Consider the following 17695-nt stretch of genomic DNA (forward strand, 5'->3'; position numbering starts at 1 on the left):
TAATGCTGGCTTATTTTATGTAGGCTCTTGAATGATTATTTTCTTTGCTTCTAGGCAGTCTGGATTAATTGATACAGTAAAGCTCTGGAAGCCCTAAAATGTTGGGTCCATTCCCAACTCCAACACAAAGAAACCAAACAACCTGCAAGACAATATGTAGAAAAATCAACCACAATTTTCCTATCTACAAAATGGAGTAGGGGTGCCACTGGGAAGCTGTGTGACATTTTAGAAACCTTGTGGCCTTTGTGCTAATTACTCAACAGTTGGCATTCCAGATCATGCCTCTTGACATCAGTAGCTTGATTGCCAACACAATGATGATACTGGTTTCACTTTTAAATATGGGTTTCAAAAGTATAAGTTTTCATAGTCGTCAGAGAAACAATATTGGATGTGGGGGGAAATAAAAAAACCTCGGGCAGAAATCCAGATGTCAATCCCCCTCATTTCACAATGAGGAAGCCGAGGCCCAGGGGGGTGAGTGACCTGCCCAAGGCCACAGTCAGAGTTAGAACTGTGCCAGGCCCAGGACGTGAAGCTTTCCTTTTGATCAACATCACATTTCATAAGCCAGCTTGCCTTTTATATACCTGCTTTCCACAGTGATTTCTGGGGAAAGAATTTCTCATGACACAGATTTTTCACAGCTCTTGATGGGTGATTTGGGGCAATGTAGAAGGGTGCCTTTTGATCTGGCTGCATCCCCATCAAGTACAACACTGCTTCCTCAATGGCAGAATAGCCGGCCTCTCCTATCAGTCGCTGAAGTCTTAGAAGACATGAAAATAAACAAAGCCTGACAACTCTGTTCCCCGTGTTATGACCTGTTCACCTCTCCTGCCACTTCCAACTTTGCTTCTCCCTGAGTAGCCCCCACGTTATTTAAGTCAGCAGGGCTTTCAGAAGTCAGGCAGTGCTGAGGCTGCCAGAAGGAACAATTGCGTGGCAGGCTCATGTGGGTCTGAGCTCTTTAAACTCTGGGTCATGACTGGCATAGAAGGGGCTCCTGCTGCTCTTCAAATTGCTCTTGGTCTCGAAACTTCCTTCCAGTGGTTCCCTCCCTTATGCTTAAACACTTCATGCCCTGGAATCACTGAGGGTCTCACTCTGATAAATATTATTTTTTGAAGCACTCAGGAGTCTACTTTGTTCTGAAATGTTCCGGCAGGCAGCTTTAACAAGAATATGGGTAACTTCTTGAAAAAAGTGTAAGCCCTGGACAGGTGCAGTGGCTCATGCCTGTAATCCCAGCACTTTGGGAGGCTGAGGCAAGCAGATCACAAGGTCAGGAGATAGAGACTATCCTGAAACCCTGTCTCTACTAAAAATACAAAAATTACCTGGATGTGGTGGTGCGCACCTGTAGTCCCAGCTACTCAGGAGCCTGAGGCAGGAGAATTGCTTGAACCCAGGAGGTGGAGGCTGCAGTGAGGTGAGACCATGCCACTGCACTCCAGCCTGGGCAACAGAGCAAGACTCTGTCTCAAAAAAAAAGAGGACTAAGCCCAACTTAAAGTTGACTGTGAATGACAATAGCAATCTGATCTCCAATTCATTAAAAAATACCCATATGTTCACAGAAGGTTTTTTCATAATAGCGGCAAAGTGAAAGTGACCCAAATGAATGCCTATCAGTGGTTGCCTGGGTAAACAAAATATGGTATATCTACACAATGGACTATTACTTGCAATGAGAAAAAGGATTGCTACATGCTACATGAACACATATCAAAGTTATACAATGTAAAAAAAGGTCAGACCACATACTGTATGATTCCATGTATATAAAATGTCCAGAAAAAGCAAATCTATAGAGACAGAAAAATTAGTGACTGCCATGGGCCAGAAGTGGGAACAGGGAGGGACTGCAAATGGGCACAAGGTTTATTTTCAGGGTGATGGAATTGCTCTATAATTAGATTGTAGTGATGGTTGCACAACTCTGAATATTTATGAAAAAAATCATTGAGTTATAGACTTCAAAATAGTGAGTTTTATGGTACGTAAATAGTACCTCCATAAGACTGTGCAAATGAACAACCATGTAGCAGACACACCAGCTCCTAGCAGGAAGGACATCTTTGGAGTAGAGGGATGTCTAGTGTGGTTGGGCCACCAGACGAATTCAGCCATACATTTCTCCTCACCCTGACTGCTCCTCATGAAGGGTGACCTTCAAGTCTGGCAGGAGCCCTTGACATGATGCAACGATTTATTAAATAGACAGGCTGCTCTTACAAGGTGAAGTCTGACAAAGCCTCGGTTCAGGGACATCTGCATTCAGAGTGAAAAAGCAATGGCAGCCGCAATGATTTAGATCTGCAATTAAGACATTTAAAGTGTTTGGGGCTGACAAGGAGTTAAAGTAAATGTTGATTCAGTTGTAAAGTCCTCAAAGATTTAGGCTTGCAAAAGGGCCTTGCACAACTGTAGGATTTTATTTATTTACGGATTGTTACTGACTTTAAAATACTCTTTTTGCTCCCCCCAGCAGAACTTTTCCAATCGACAGTGGGACCCTTAGCAGGGGAGACTGGAAACATGTTTGAATAATGAATTCAGGATAATTTTCAAAAAAATCACAATTTAATGAGTACCATATTCCCTCCAATTGTCCCTTATACATGATTCACCATTTCGAAGATACTGTTGTATAAAGAATGCAGTGAATGTGGCAAAAGTTGAAGATAGCCCCTGTGGATAAGCCCTAATGGACACCATCCTGAAATAATACATACAGCTCAACCCCCAGACATGTGTCTTCAATTTAAAATAATTCAGCAATCATGTTCAACCAGAACCTGATTACACAAAATGGGACTTTTTAACTCCCAGACTTGGATCAAATTTTGGAGGCTACAAAAAAAGCAAGGGGTGGGGGATGTGGCAAAGATAATATGTGCCATGTTTATATATTCCAGATATAGTGATTAAATGCTACACACACTTGCCAGGCGCAGTGGCTCACACCTGTAATCCCAGCACTTTGGGAGGTTGAGGCAGGCAGATCACCTGAGGCAGGGAGCTCCAGACCAGCCTGATCAACATGGAGAAACCCCATCTCTACTAAAAATACAAAATTAGCCCTGTGTGGTGGTACATGCCTGTAATCTCAGCTACTAAGAAGGTTGAGGGAGGAGAATCGCTTGAACCCAAGAGGCCGAGGTTACAGATCACGCCGTTGCACACCAGCCTGGGCAACAAGAGCAAAACTCCATCTCAAAAAAAAAAAAAATTCCACACACAAATTTAACTGTTTCTTTGAGCTTATCAAGGCTCCTAGTATCCTTTTTTCCACCTGTAAGTATTTACCTTCCTTTAAGAGAACTTGCATGAAAGTCCCGACTCTGATTGGGATGCAAAAGAAAAAAATGCTGAACATAAGTTGAGCCTCTGTTAGAATATTATGGCTTTCAAGCCACTGAACTATATAGTCTTATTCTTTACTTTTTCAGAGGTTCAGGAGGGAAGGGGACTGAACAGAGTTAGCTTTCTTGGGTGGCACAGAGGACCTAGTACAGGACCCAGAAAATGGTATCCACTGTAGTTCTTGGAAGTGCTTGGCTTTCCTCTCATCTTTTATTTTGTTGCTGGCTGCCTTCTCTTCTCACCTATGATAATGTGGGTCACCTTCTATATAGGCAAGTAGAGCCCCCGCTTGTATTGTGATTTCTGAGATGCTAAGAGGTCCCCAATCCTCCTTCTTGATAGGCTGCCTAGTACTTGAACTGCCACCATATTAAGTACTTATTTCTTCAAATCCTTGTGATCAGAAGTAGTGTTTGGTGAATCTCAAGCAACGGTCTCTAGGGATAAGATTCCAGATAAAATACAAAACACCCAGTTCAATTTGAGTTTCAGATAAACTACAAACATTGACTGCATCACTAGAAGAAGAATGATGAATCAGGTCATGTTACTCAACCAATGTTATTAGCTTGCTTCCCAAGATGGGAGGCTTTAAAAATTAGGCACCATAAACCTCGATATACTGGAAATAAAGCTTTGTGTTTTTAAATAAATGAACATATTTAGAATGGATGGTTTTCTTTTCATGTTGATAATGTTTCTGCTTTTCCTTTTGTTCCTCTTGTTTACAGATCCTTTATGCATTGAAATAAGAAAGTAGAACTGTTTCTGGGTCCCAGCTGCAGGAAGAGCTCCTGTTGCTGTAGATTCTGACTTCTGGGTCTTGGGGCAGGGGATGGCCAGCAAGCTAAGCTGTCCTGAGGGTGTGCCGGGCCAGGGGCTGAATCAGTGTTGGAGCATCCACAGACTGGTTTGTCTGAAGAGGCATGTTACTAAATATGAAATACCAAATCTGCAAGTGGGTTTACTTTTCCCCCATAGATTAGAATGGATTCAATATTATCTCTTTATTAGCTTCACTTTTAATCACTTGCAAAGCAAGTAGGACAGAAAGGTGGCTTGAAAGTCGATAATTTGAGAAATCCAGATAAACTGACTTTGCCCACAACCATCTGTTGTTATTATGTGAATATCAACTGTCATGTATGCTGGGGCTAAAAAGAAGATTAAGATTCATATTCTCAGATACTTTCAGGAGAGGAAACCCAGGGTTGAACCTTTTCAGCCTTCTATGGTAAAATTTCCTGGTCTGTGGGTGTCCTGAAGCTTTTTTCAGTTTCCTAAACTCCAGTATTTGAGAAGCTGTTTTCTCTTCTTTCTCACCCTTCCTTGACAAAGTAAAAGGTATTCTCAATTGTCTACTGTGTCACCCAGGCTTGGTTCCTGTCCTTACAGAGCCTATAGTTCAAATAAAGGAGAGGGAGCATTTTATGAGGGAATTAAAGGTGCAAGATTCTGAAAGTCAATTAAAAGAGTTGAGAGGGAGGGGTCAGGAGAACAGGGGAGCACCTGCGTACTGGGTAGAAACACAGATCAGTGAGTAGAAACCACCACAGTAGTAATACCAGTTAGTGGGTACAAACCAATGACAGCAGGTATATGAGGCATGGAAAACTTGGTGCATTGTAAAGTTTTCAAAATATGAGGTCCTTTCTGCCTGTGAAGGGATAGGAGTTGTCTCTGTATATCAACCATGGAAGAGCTGTTTTGAGACATTATTCTTTGGTCTATGTGGGTAGACCTTGATGCAGCCGTGTTTCCGAGGAAAGGAAAGGACAGCGTTTTTGTTGTTATATTTAATAGTAGATGTAGTGCCATGGAATGATGCAGATTTCATGCAGATATTCTTAGATCTTGGTCCCAGGACTCATTCTTCCTTATGTGAGCATTGGTAGTTACAGGTTTTACCCTTCCTTTAATTGTAAGTCCTTTGAAGGCAAAAACTGTATCCAATTTGCCACTGTCTCCTAACAGTACTTATCAGTGTCTGATCCATCACAGGGAGTTTGTAAATGTTTGGATGAATAACGGGAAAACAAAGAACCCTTTCTTTTGCTTTAATAAAAATATTTTCACTAGTTTCCACTGGCATGTTATAGATATATTCTAAGAAACAGTCTCCTCAAATTATGGCTTCAATAACGATGAAAAATCAATTTCCTAATGAATTATTTTCTAGAAAGCACCACACACACAGACGCACACACACACACACACACCATCAATAAAAAAGTAATTTGTGAGTTTAAGAACTATAGGATAATGATAGGTGATCCATATGAAGTTACGACAGCTCGTAAGGCCAGGGAGGACATGAGGAAACAAAACACACAGATCATCTTCAAACCACAGAAGCTCAGACTTCTCTTGGTCTATAAGTTGATGATCAGTGAAAAGCCTGCTGATAGTTGAGTTTTACCTCCTCTTATTCTGTATAATCCCTTTTCTGGTGAAAGCAGAGATGTCATGGACAATGTAGTATTTCATCAAATCTGAGAGGCCATTGATTGTAAGTCAGCATTATTTTAGGTACCATTAAGAAAGAAAGAAAGAAAAAAGCCTTGCCAAGTAAACTCATATTCAGAGACATTCAAATGTTGAAAAATAAATGCTTCAGAATCTGTGAAATACAGACAATTCTCCCTAATGCTTGGCCCAGGGCTCTGCATACCACAGGTGGTTGATAAGCATTTGTTGAATGAGTGAGTGAATAATGTTGATAAGCAGAAATGTCTGGTTTATAATGCCTAGAGCCCATCTCTGAGAACAATGGGCTGGATCCCTTGTTAATGTTTTAAGTAATCGCTGAGAGAATAGGTGAGCAATTGCTCTTCTGATTGCTGAGAACAAAACAAAACACAAAACTAACAAAAATCAGAGTTGCAGAACTGCATCCTGTAGACATACCCCTGCAGGAGTCAGGCTTAGCGTACTATTCAGTAAGAAATAGTGATTTTTGCATCCCACTGTTCTAGTCACACAGGGACTTTTCTCTGAATAATCAAAGAAGGGATTATTTCTTAAGAATGGACAAATGAGTGTGTGAATGTGTGTAGGCTAAGGAAGGCAGGTGGATAGAAATACATAAAAGAGTAAAAAATTCCTTAAATAAAGCTTGCTGGGTTTAACACATGCATCATTCATACATCAGAAAACAGTATACACTTGTGACTCTGTACCCACAGACCTCTGAATTGCAGCTTGCAACTCCATGTCTCCTCACAGTGATAAATATGAGCAATATTAATGTCATCTTCTAAGCCCCCAAAAATATAGCTGACTCTGTTCAACAGAGCTGGTCAGACTGCTGCAGATAAATCATATTCAGATCGGAACTCCATGTACACATAATCTTTGGGGCAACTGCAAAGTCTAGGGGCATGCAGTGACAGATCTGGATTATTGATATCACTCCATAGCCTGTTCTACTTAAGTTTTTTTTTTTCTCTTCTACCGGTAATAAGGATAGAATCTCTGATATTAACCTTATAAATTGGCTTCTAGTTTTTCTTTTCAGAGGTGCCACCAGAGAACCAAGAAGCAATTTCAATTAAGAGTAGAATTATAATTTTGGAACATACCTTTTGAAAGGTCATTTTTTATTTTTTACTTATTTTCAAAAATGGTTGTACAAGACTCTCAAGACCATTTCAGTTTTCGGGAGGTGACTGCAAGAGTCTCACTGGGCTTACCTGACTGCATCAAATAAGGTCAGGGCTTAAGAATTCATCCACTGCCAGGCTCTTTAATAGGAGGATCTGTACCTGATTCCAGTGGGTATTTCCCTAGGACCTGGCATAGGTTTTTGAGACTAGTATCTGCTCAACTGAAATTTATTAAGTAAATGAATGATGAATAAATGATGCTAAGAAGCACAATCTTCTTGGTACCAATGCAGCAATAAAAGACTTTTAGAGTATATAAATTTTTCTTCCTAAAATGCATTCTGAGGAGAGTAGATAGGTATTAATGCAAGAAAACAAACTCGAGTCCAAAAAAAATTGTTGAGCATCAGTGGATTCAGCAAGGATTCTTAATCTCTTTTTCTTAGATTCCCTTGAAAGAATTTTGCAACTGGGGACCCTGTTACACTTTTAAGTTAGCTTCGAAATTTTTAAATCACAAGTTCTAAGAGTTACAAAGGATGCAATTTCTGGCATGTTTGACAGTTATGAATGTCACAATTTCTGGTGCATTTCCACTGTTACATTACTCTTTTTTTTTTGAGATGGAGTCTTGCTCTGTCACCCAGGCTGGAGTGCAGGGGCGTGATCTCGGCTTACTACAATCTCTGCCTCCCGGGTTCAAGCAATTCTCCTGCTTCAGCCTCCTGAGTACCTGGGATTCCGGGCATGCACAACCATGCCCAGCTAAATCTCTTGTATTTTTAGCAGAGATGGTTTCACTGTGTTGGCCAGGCTGGTCTCGAACTCCTGGCCTTAATGATCGTCTGCCCACCTCGGCCTCCCAAAGTGCTGGGATTACAGGCATGAGCCACTGTGCCTGGCCTATATTACTCTTTTAAATGTATCCAGAATCTAAGTATCATAACAATTTGATGCCTATCTCATTATTTTTAAAAAGTATAGAAACAAGCTCTTGAAACTTTACATTTCTTTATCTCTATAAATGCATTCTTTATATGCTACTTCTCCCTTATGATTTTATCTTAATGAAATGTATTTTCATGCTTAAAAGACTCTTCTTGAACACTTTGCTTTACTTCTCTGCAACAAAAATATGTATCTAATTTGAAATTAATATTGTTATTCATTACACTCATGTTTTATATTAAGAAAATTCTACCACTGATATTTGACAAATGACAATATATTATAAACTTTGATAAAACTATTAAACATGAAAAGTAAAAGTACTGAATATTTACCTCTGAATGAGAGGGAAGAGGCTGTTTGTTAAAATCAGAATTCAAACAAAGTTCGTACATGGCAATTGGTTTGTATGTTTCTTAAGTCTCCTAGCCTTTCTTAGTCTTTAAATATCTTTCCTACACTTTTCTTCTCAATGTATTAAAAATATAAGCTCCCCTTCCCCTGTGTTTCCCAGTAAATTATTAGTTAAACCTAGAAGCATGATCAGACCCAGTTTCAACTTCCTGGTGAAATTCTTTTAGGCAATAACGCTTTCTTTGCATACCTTTCTCAACCTTTCAAATTTAAGTCTGTATCTGCCTTTCAATCCAAGCGCCATCCTCCCTTGCCCAATAATCTCTGGCAATGGAAAACTGAGGCAACACAGTAAGGCCAAGGCTATCAAGCACTCAGATCATCCCAGATTGAACGTTTGTTCATCCGATCAGCTAAGAGCCTACCTGGCTGAGTTACTGGCAGGGGGTAGAGACAACATAGAAAGGGTGGGGAGAAGGCAGCTGTGATGACCGTGTTGGGCTTCCTGACCAACTACAGAAGTGAGAACTGAAATAGGATCTAGCCTCTACTTCTCTTTGTGTATTTCCCCAAGTCTGAGAAGTACATATGCGGAGGGGACCTTCAGCAGTGTCAGAAGTGGTGGCCATTGCCATCCCAGGTCTCATAGAAGGGCAATACTGTTTGGGGAGTGGAGGGAGGCATATAAAACATACCTAGGGTGGCCACGGGCTTGTCTACTTGAGTCCCCTCTGCAGTTGGAGTTACAGGCATGTCTGTTGCCCTGAAACACAGATACATCTCCTGAAATGAGCCTTAAGTCTCTCAGACAGGACTACCCAAGCTCTTTAAGAAGAGCAGAGAGATTTCCTGTGCTGTAATTGGATAGATATGCCTAATCTCCACAAATTCCATGTCATATTCCTTGGTTCTTTCCTCTAGATCCCTCTCTCCAAATATTCTTCCTCCTCTTTGGGCCTTTGATGGACATTCCCTTAGTTTTTGAGAGAAAAAACTGAAGATTACTATATGAATAAGGCTCGGTTATTTTCTTAGCCGAGAACATTTCCTTCTCTGAGAGAGAAGGAAAAGGGCTTGTTCTTTCTTATAAAGTTTGGAAATCCATTCTCCAAATTGCACAAGAGATTGTATCAATGTGTAGCTAGCTGTACCAAATTAAATGTATGCTTCAAGTATTTGAAGAAAGTGTTTTGTGACAAGAGGAAGATAAAAAATAAAAAGTGGGAAGAAAGAAAGGGTCATAAAGGGAGTGAGAAACAAAAGGAAACAGAAGTTTGTGGCACAACCAGCAGATGATTACTGTTCCTTAGCTCCACTTCCCTGCAGATATTGAAATGATTTCTTATTTTTGACCTCATGGGAAAGACTGTTTTCTGGGGCATCACTAGACTGCTGCTCTGGCTTTTCCAGCAATCTCTTTAGGTTGAGGACAGACATTCAGGAGAGCCAGTTGAGGGTTCTAATTTAAAGTGCTCAACACTAGCTCTCCAATGCTGTCTGCAGTTATTCACCCTACTTGACCTCTCTGCTTGAAATGTCATATATGAAATTACCCTCTGAAGTAATAAGAGTAATATTTCATACTTATTTCATGATAAGAAATCACCCTTTGGAGTAATATGCATCCTGTTTAATAATGCAAGCATCCTGCGAAAAGTATTAAAGTCTCATAGCGGTCCATGCCTGTCCTCCTAGTAGAAGGTGAGGACAGGTACCAGAGGAGTGAACAGGTAGAGGGTATAGAGAGGGACAATTTGGAGTGTGGACCACTTCTACAGAGGCAGTGTCAGGATTGGGCACATCGTGGGTTGTATCAGAGCATAAGAGCCCTTGCTGGAGTAATTTTATGAGCTAATGAAATAAAATCAGTATGCCAGAAACTCTGCTAGGCATGGGAAATATGAAGACGTATCAGCTCCCTTAAATAATTCATAATTTGGGAAAGCGAGTATGTAACTTGAATAATGTAACACTGTCTGATAGGCGATGAGCAACTTAGCATAAAGAGAGGAGAGGGAAGATGATCAGGGAAAGCTTCATTCATTTATTCAACAATATTTGTTGGGTGCCTATTGCTGTCCCAGGACCTATTCAAGGCACCAGGGATACAGCACTGAGAATAAGGCAGATTAGGTGTTTTTGTTTATTTGTTTTTTCTCTCTCACTGTAGAGGAGGGAGACAGGCAAAATACAACAAGATGCTTGACTTGCATCTTCTTATTGGCATTTCATCTTGAGAAACAAGGAAATTCAAAGAGGAGAGAGCTTGAGGCAGCAGGGCCAGGTGGAGAGACTAAGAACTTGGTGAAGCTTAGTAATCATTTGAGAGTTTTCATTTCAAGTACAGAACCTAAATCAAACTGGCTTAAGCAAAAAGAAAATGCCTGGCTCATGGAATTTAGTAATCTCGAGAGTAGTTGGCTTTGGGTTCAGCTTGAGGTAAGAGCTAAAAGAATATCAAAGAGACCCTGTGTCTCTCCACCTCTCCATCTTAGCTCTAATCTGGCCCATAGTGTCCTCATTCTTGCTATGACTGTGGACAACTCCCACCTCATGTCCTTAGCTCTGGGAGCTCTGGTGAAGAAGAGAGAATCTTGCTTCTCTCTTGACAGCAAAAGCAAGTCTTTTTCCAGCTCTTGGCTCTGAGGGGAGCACATACCGAGCTCATACATGGAATGGGATGCTCCAATGAGCCAGTCCTGAGTCACATGCCTTCTCCTGGAGCCAAGGGTATCTCTCCAGGAGAAAATCTGTGCTGTACCCAAAGAAAAGTGAATGCATATGAATAGCCAAAAAGTCATCCTCAGAATAACAGCTTCAGTAAACAGTTTCCTGGGTGTCAGGCTGTGTGGCAGAATAGAATATAATAGGTACAGCCAAGGTGAAAAGGCCACCTGAGGAAGAGACCAGTGCATGATTAGAGACTGCAAGCGGAGCACACATACACCAGCCTCCTCAGCTCTGTATTCAATTCTCGTACAGCAAGAGAGTAGAGAGAGTGTGCATGAGATCCAGCTGGCAGTGCATTGCCCCTAGGTCCACCGATCCACCCTGCAGCAAAAGCGGGTGATGTGGCTACGTGCACCCTACTTTGTGGAGAATAGAAGGACCACTCCCTCTTCCCCATGGGGGGTCTGAATTGCAGAAAAGGGGTGTGGGGGGGCAGATGAGGGGGCATACCTGAGGGCCATCGATGCATGAGCCTGACCAGTCTAGGTGCATTCATTAAGTTTGAAATAGAAGAAGATTCCTGCACAAGGTGACGGGCCCAGCACAGGCTGTGAGGTCCCCTACCTCTTGGTAAGGAAGAGCTCTAGGCCCAAGGCCCATTCTTATATGGGCAAGCAGGAGTCACAAGACTGCCAACACTAGACTGCCTTTCCCAATACCAGGCTGATTTTCTGGGAGTAGAGGCTTTATGTTGCAAAATAAGAAATTTGGGCATTATTCTATGGGGAATGGGGCAGCTCAGTGAGGTTGGAGAACAGAGTGGTTAAATCGGGGAGTCTTAAACTAGGCTACCTGGGGTTGAATCCCAACTCTGCTACTTACTGCAGTGTGACTTTAGGCAAGTTATTTTCCTTCTCTGTGCCCCAGTCGTCTCATCTATGAAACGAGGGTGATAGTAAGAAGTCCCTGTGAATGGGTATTTTAGGAGGATTAAATGAGATAATATATGCAAAGTGCTTAGAGTAGTGACTGATCCCTTTAATGTTGCTGTTTTATTGGAGATAATTTAAGGGCCAAATAAAATGACATACCACAGAACTAGCTGGTGGCAGTTCTGTGACCTTGGTGAACCATCATTGTCTGTTTCTGAGCCTCAGTCTCTTCCTCGACAAAACGTGGAGATCAAATTAGGCATGGTCTGAGATATCCTTGCTCTGATGTTCTTCAGCTGTAGTTGCAATGTGGCGATGGGCTTGTGTTTGAACTTTAAAATGAGCCTTGGTCCCTTGCTCTGCCCTTTCAAAAGAAGGGTACTGACTGCCCAAATGGAACCAAAGCTCTTTAAGCAAAAGAGCTCACCTGACTGTCCAGGGTAATCCTGAGAACCCTCATGAAAAGCCATCTTCCAATGCTAGGAGCAAACGCCCACTTTTTTCTAAGAAACAGATGAGAGCAAAGATGTCTGATGGTTTTTGAGTTTACACAAACCAGGTCCCCCCCACCTCCCAATTCTTCATTATCTTTTGAATATTTCAAGCCAAATGAATTCTTGATATCAGCAAAATTTTACATATGTTATGCAAAAGCCATCACCAGAAACACAGAGAAAAAGACATAAAGAATGCAAATTGAGCATCTGTCTTAGCCTTGGCCAGATGAAGTGGGAGTGGGGGCTGCAATTAGCAAGTTGGGGACCAACAATGCTGCGTAATCGACAGGAGGAATCTTGTTAGACCTGCACGTTTGCAAGGCAGAAATACTGTGCTTAATGAAAGGGAAGGACAAATAAAAATTCTGAGGGACTGTGAGACAAGGTAGGAGGAGAGAGAAACAGAGACGCAGAGAACGGGCCGTAGAAAGGGGGCACTCACAGAAGATGGGAGACAATGAGACGCAGAGAACGGGCCGTAGAAAGGAGGCACTCACAAAAGATGGGAGACAGTGGAAGTGCTGCCCTTGAAATCCTCGCCATGGCATCTTGATCAAGCTGTTGATTCTGTTTGAGCCTAAATTACAAAGGACTGTGAATTATACATGGAAAATTGTCTGGGTGCATCCCTTAGCAGATGGGAAAACTGTGGTGGCAAATGAAGTTAGCAGGCTGCCTCGTGGAACGAGCTCCTGCGCCTGTTCAGAGTCTGCGTGGGGCATGAATGCTGGGATCATCAGGAACAAAATAGCCATTAAAGAGAAAACACTCTTTTTCTTTTCTCAAGATGTAAGAGACCGATTCTCTTTTTCCAAGAAATTGCCAGCTGGTTTTAATTCTTGGAGACTTGACAAGGAGTAGGCATGAGAGGAGGCCGGGAGATGTCTCCTCTACTTCCTCTGCCCACCCTGGCCACCCTGAATTTCGTGATCATTTCCAGGGAGTTCAGCACGGGGCACAGAAGCAACAGCAGAAAGGAACAGAAAGTCAGCTGTCGCAGGAATGAAGCCTGCTCCTCTCTTTCAGGGGGCAATGCTGGCCAAAATTCTTGGTTTCTGCTGAAATCACAGTGTGAAACTACAGTTCCTTAGAGAGTTCCAATTGAGGAACAGACAAGGAGCTCAGGGAGGTCCCAGCAGCCAGCACAGCAAAAATCTAAGGAGAGTGATACCAAACAGCATGGGGAGGCAGATGGGGAACTCTTTTAACAATTGCCCTACTCTGATCAGTAGCCTTCTGCTCTGCCAACGAGTGTTTCCACAAAGGCTAGACTTTTTTGGACACAGTTTCACTAGACCTATATCCTAAAGGGAGTTAAAACCCAGCAGACAGAAACTCGATATCATCATAAGCATTAAAATAAACTAGTGTTGTGATCATCAATATGCAAACATAATGAGAGCTAATACTTTAATACGTTTTTAGTGCTTACTATGTGCCCAACGCTATGTTAAGTAATTTATATGTGTTTTCTTATTTAATTCTCAAGACTTTGAGGTGGATACCTTTATTATGAAACTGGTGCAAAGAAGAGAAACGTGTTTCAAATATCACTGTGGTAGATTGATTGCAAAGTGGTTATAATTCTTCATTATTCCTGGCATCCACACTCTACAATGTGACTTCACAGCTTTTGACTGTTCTTATGGCTTCTGTTTGGACAATAGAACCAGGCTTTGCTGACAATGTCCTAGTTCTGAGCCTAGGTCTCAAGAGACCTCCCGCTCTTCTGCTTTTTCTCTTGGAAACTGCTGGGCTGCCAGATGCACAAGCCTGGACTAGCCTGTTGGAGGATGAGAGACCACGTGGAGCCAATAAGCCATTCTAGCAGAGAGTGTCCTAGACCAGGCAGCCTCCTGAAGACATAGGAGAGAATCCAGATGAACTCAGATGAGCCTGGCCCAGATTGGAAGAATCATCAAACTGATTGCTGAACAGTGAGCAATAGTAGATAGTTGTTTTACGCTACCGAAGTTTGGGTGCTTGTTATACAGTAATAAATAACTGCAACAATGGCCCAGGTAATACTATTACTCTAAATTAGGTTTCCTTACCCCAAAGCCCTTTGCCTTTAACCTCTAGTCACTAGTGACACACTCTCATGCACTCCACCTTGTTCACCAACACTATCTGCTTTAATTCGGCCTTTCTCTTTCCAGTAGGCTCTGGTAGCATCAATTACTGGTTGCCCATGACATTCATTTGCTAGCAGATCCCTGTGACACTTGGAGAGAGATTCCTATTCCAACTCTAAGGGTGAATCTTGATTTTAAAAGCCAGCAATGGTCGCTGCAATCCCTTCATGGGCCATTAATTAGGGGTGAACATGTGACCCCTTTCTGACTATGAGATAGACCAGCACACCAACTGGGAACATCTGGGAAAGGTTTCCTCTTTCTAAGGACAGAAACACCAGAAAAATACAGCTTTTTAGCTTTTGTATACTGCCCACCATCTTGCAACAATAAGGGGCCCTGACTGAGGCTGAAGTTAAGCTGAGAGGGGCAAAGTGCAGACATGGGAGAAACATGGAACCCTGTTGAGGTCACTGGGACACAGGTTGAATCAAGCCTGGGATCCACACTGCTCTTCTTTTGAATTTTCCCTTCTGTTAAGTCATTTGAATCTTTCTGTTTTTTAACTTGCAGACAAAAGCATCCTAAGAGTTAGAGCTTCCATCATCAGTTAAAAGGAACCCAGCCTCTTGCTTGCCCTTTATTTTCTACAAAAACCAAAACCGAAGTGCACACAGAAGCTTATTCCCTGGAGGCAGACCCCATCTTCTGGGAGCCCCATGCTTGAGATGCATCTTGTCACCTTTTGACTGACTTCAGCAGTAAGCAGCTGCCTTGAGCCTCAGAGCAGGATGGCTGCAGGATGGGAGAAAAGGAGAGGAGTTTTGAGAAGTGCTGGGACCATGATTGAAGTGTAGTCAGAGATCCAAGGAAGCAAAAATGTTCTACCAGTATGTGTTCTCAGAGGCAGTTTCCCTTTTGGTTGGTCCCAACTTTTTCTCCCCATTCCTGGACTCCCAGGAAGCCTGTGGTATGTGTCATTATTCAGGGGTGACAATTTAGCTTTTACTGTTCTGGCACAGATGTGGACTCATCAAAACAGAGGACTACTGTGGTTCTGGGGAGGGATTTAGAAGATTCAGTTTTTGGGTCATGGGCAAGTGGGTGCATAGTTGGAGGAGAGTGATCCTGGAGAAAGGGTCAGGGCAGGAAGGGTAGAAGATGCATCCAGGGGGCAGGTGGATGGATGGATCATGGGCAGGCAGGAGGGCATTTACCAATCAGTTTGGACTTATTTTCCAAAATGTAACACAAATCTTAGCAACTTATTCAGCCACGTTGAGGCATACCAGGCAGGAATTTATTAGAATATGTGCCATATTCTCTATCTGCTTGTCTGTTCTGCAAGCCTGTGTACCCATGATGCTGACATATTAATGTATCCCTGGCACCTAGCCCTATCTGCAGCACACAAGCCACCCTGGCACAGCTGCATGAATTGAACAGAATTGACAATATAAACACTGAGACCCATTCATGTTGTCTAGTCCAGATTCTGAAATACAGGAATCTGGCTGGTCATTCCATTTCCCTTTGAAACAATTATTTTTTTGGAGGAGGATTATGGAGAGTTAAGGTGACCTCTGAGGTCCCGATGCTTTTACCTGGAGATATCACAAGATTAAACTGTCTTATTGGGAAAAGCAAATGGTGGAGGAAACTGGGGGAGAGCAGCCCCCTGCCAGCCTCCATTACCCTCAGTGATCCAACGCTTCTCATTTGACCGAGAAAAGAGCACAAAACCCTGCCCCTCACAACTCTTGCCCTGGGAAACTCCTAAAAACAAGCCAGGTGTTCCAGGATGTAGACACTGTGGAGATCTTGAAAGTATCTCTGTGTCCTATTCATCTTCCCATCTCTGAACACCAAGTAGTGTCTGAGCTGGGGCAGGGGCTCTGGGACCATCTGCTGAGACCTCAAGTGAGTGAATTAATGAACAAATACATGAATGAATGGGATACCCTCCCTTACAAGTGGTTTTGGTATAGAGAACATGAAATAAACTTTGGAGTCATTAATTTGGGTTCAAATCCAGGTTTTGTTACTTAATGGCTATTGCCTTTGGGCAAACTCTTCAACTTCTGTAAACGTGTTTCTCATATGCATGGTTAGCCTTCTAGCCAGCTCAAGAGGATCCTACAATTGAAGGCGGAGACATAATAAAATCAATGTCAAGGGCTCGCAGTGCCTGTAAACTGCTTAGTATAACACCTTGAATGCTCAATAAATTGTAACTACTCTTCTATCTTCATTTTCTTTTTTTCATCTTTTGGGTTGTAACATTATTAGTAGTAGTATTAAACTCACTACTCAGAGATATTCTTTGCATGTGTTAGAACAGCCTAGATTGAGTTTCTTCACTTAAATGATATCCTGATAAGTCATTTTATAAATGGTGTTTTTGAACAAAGTCTTTGTTGTTCATTTATAGCCACTGAACGTGCATAAGCTAAGGAAAAAGACACACTTGAAACAAGCCTTGTAAAGAATGTCATGTTTAAGTGCAATGGGCACCTCCCTTCACTTATCTTCTCCCTCATAATTTTTATTGAGCCCTTACAGTGTGCCAGGCCCAGTGCAAAGCTCTTTATGATCCTGTTTTTCCCAGTCTCTACGACAGCCAGGAAGGTCGATACCGAGGTGATCTTTTACTAATGATAAAACTGAGGTTTAGAGGTGTTAAAAGATTAGGCCAAGAGAATACAAACAGCAGAGCCAGTATCGTGAACGTTATATTTGTTTCCCCAGTATCCACTTCTTTTTCCCCAGGTGCACTTCTGGTTTGGTGTGATTAGCTCTATCCTCAACTCCATTGAGTGACTGTAATTGATTTAAAACAATCCTGGTAATCCTATTTCTTTTGGTTTCATTGGATAGCTCAGATAAACCAGACCTCAGCTAATCACTGCAGGACATTCCCCTAGTCAATCTGACTGGTGGTGTGACAACTGGTGGAGAGCAGTTGTCCATCTCTTTATCCAGCTGGCCCTTAATGAGTAAGCAGTTAGCCTTACTTGTTACTGGAGATGGCCTGCAGCCTTGAGGGGAATTGGGGAAATCAGTCTGAGGATGGAGTTGAAACAGCTGAGTGGAGAGTAAAACAGCCACTGGCTATTGGAACAACCAACCTGGAAGTGTGCTCCTCCTCTGCTCCAATATCAGCCACCAAGTTTTGGTGTTAAACCTGTTTCACGTGTTTTTCTGTTACTTGCAATCAAAAGCATTCTAAATGACACAGCAAG

General features: G+C 42.2%; 1 long non-coding RNA gene across 1 annotated transcript; it reads left to right on the plus strand.

Annotated features, from left to right (window-relative positions):
- The first annotated feature begins 3519 nt into the window (after window positions 1-3519).
- On the plus strand, window positions 3520-16704 carry LOC116557463. Its single transcript, XR_004271531.1, has 2 exons — window positions 3520-4330; window positions 13868-16704. It is a non-coding gene; the product is annotated as an uncharacterized LOC116557463 (long non-coding RNA).
- Window positions 16705-17695: the final 991 nt, after the last annotated feature.

This window comes from Sapajus apella, unplaced genomic scaffold (assembly GCF_009761245.1).
Source record: "Sapajus apella isolate SASKATOON/1434 unplaced genomic scaffold, GSC_monkey_1.0 scaffold19, whole genome shotgun sequence".
Taxonomy (NCBI): domain Eukaryota; kingdom Metazoa; phylum Chordata; class Mammalia; order Primates; family Cebidae; genus Sapajus; species Sapajus apella.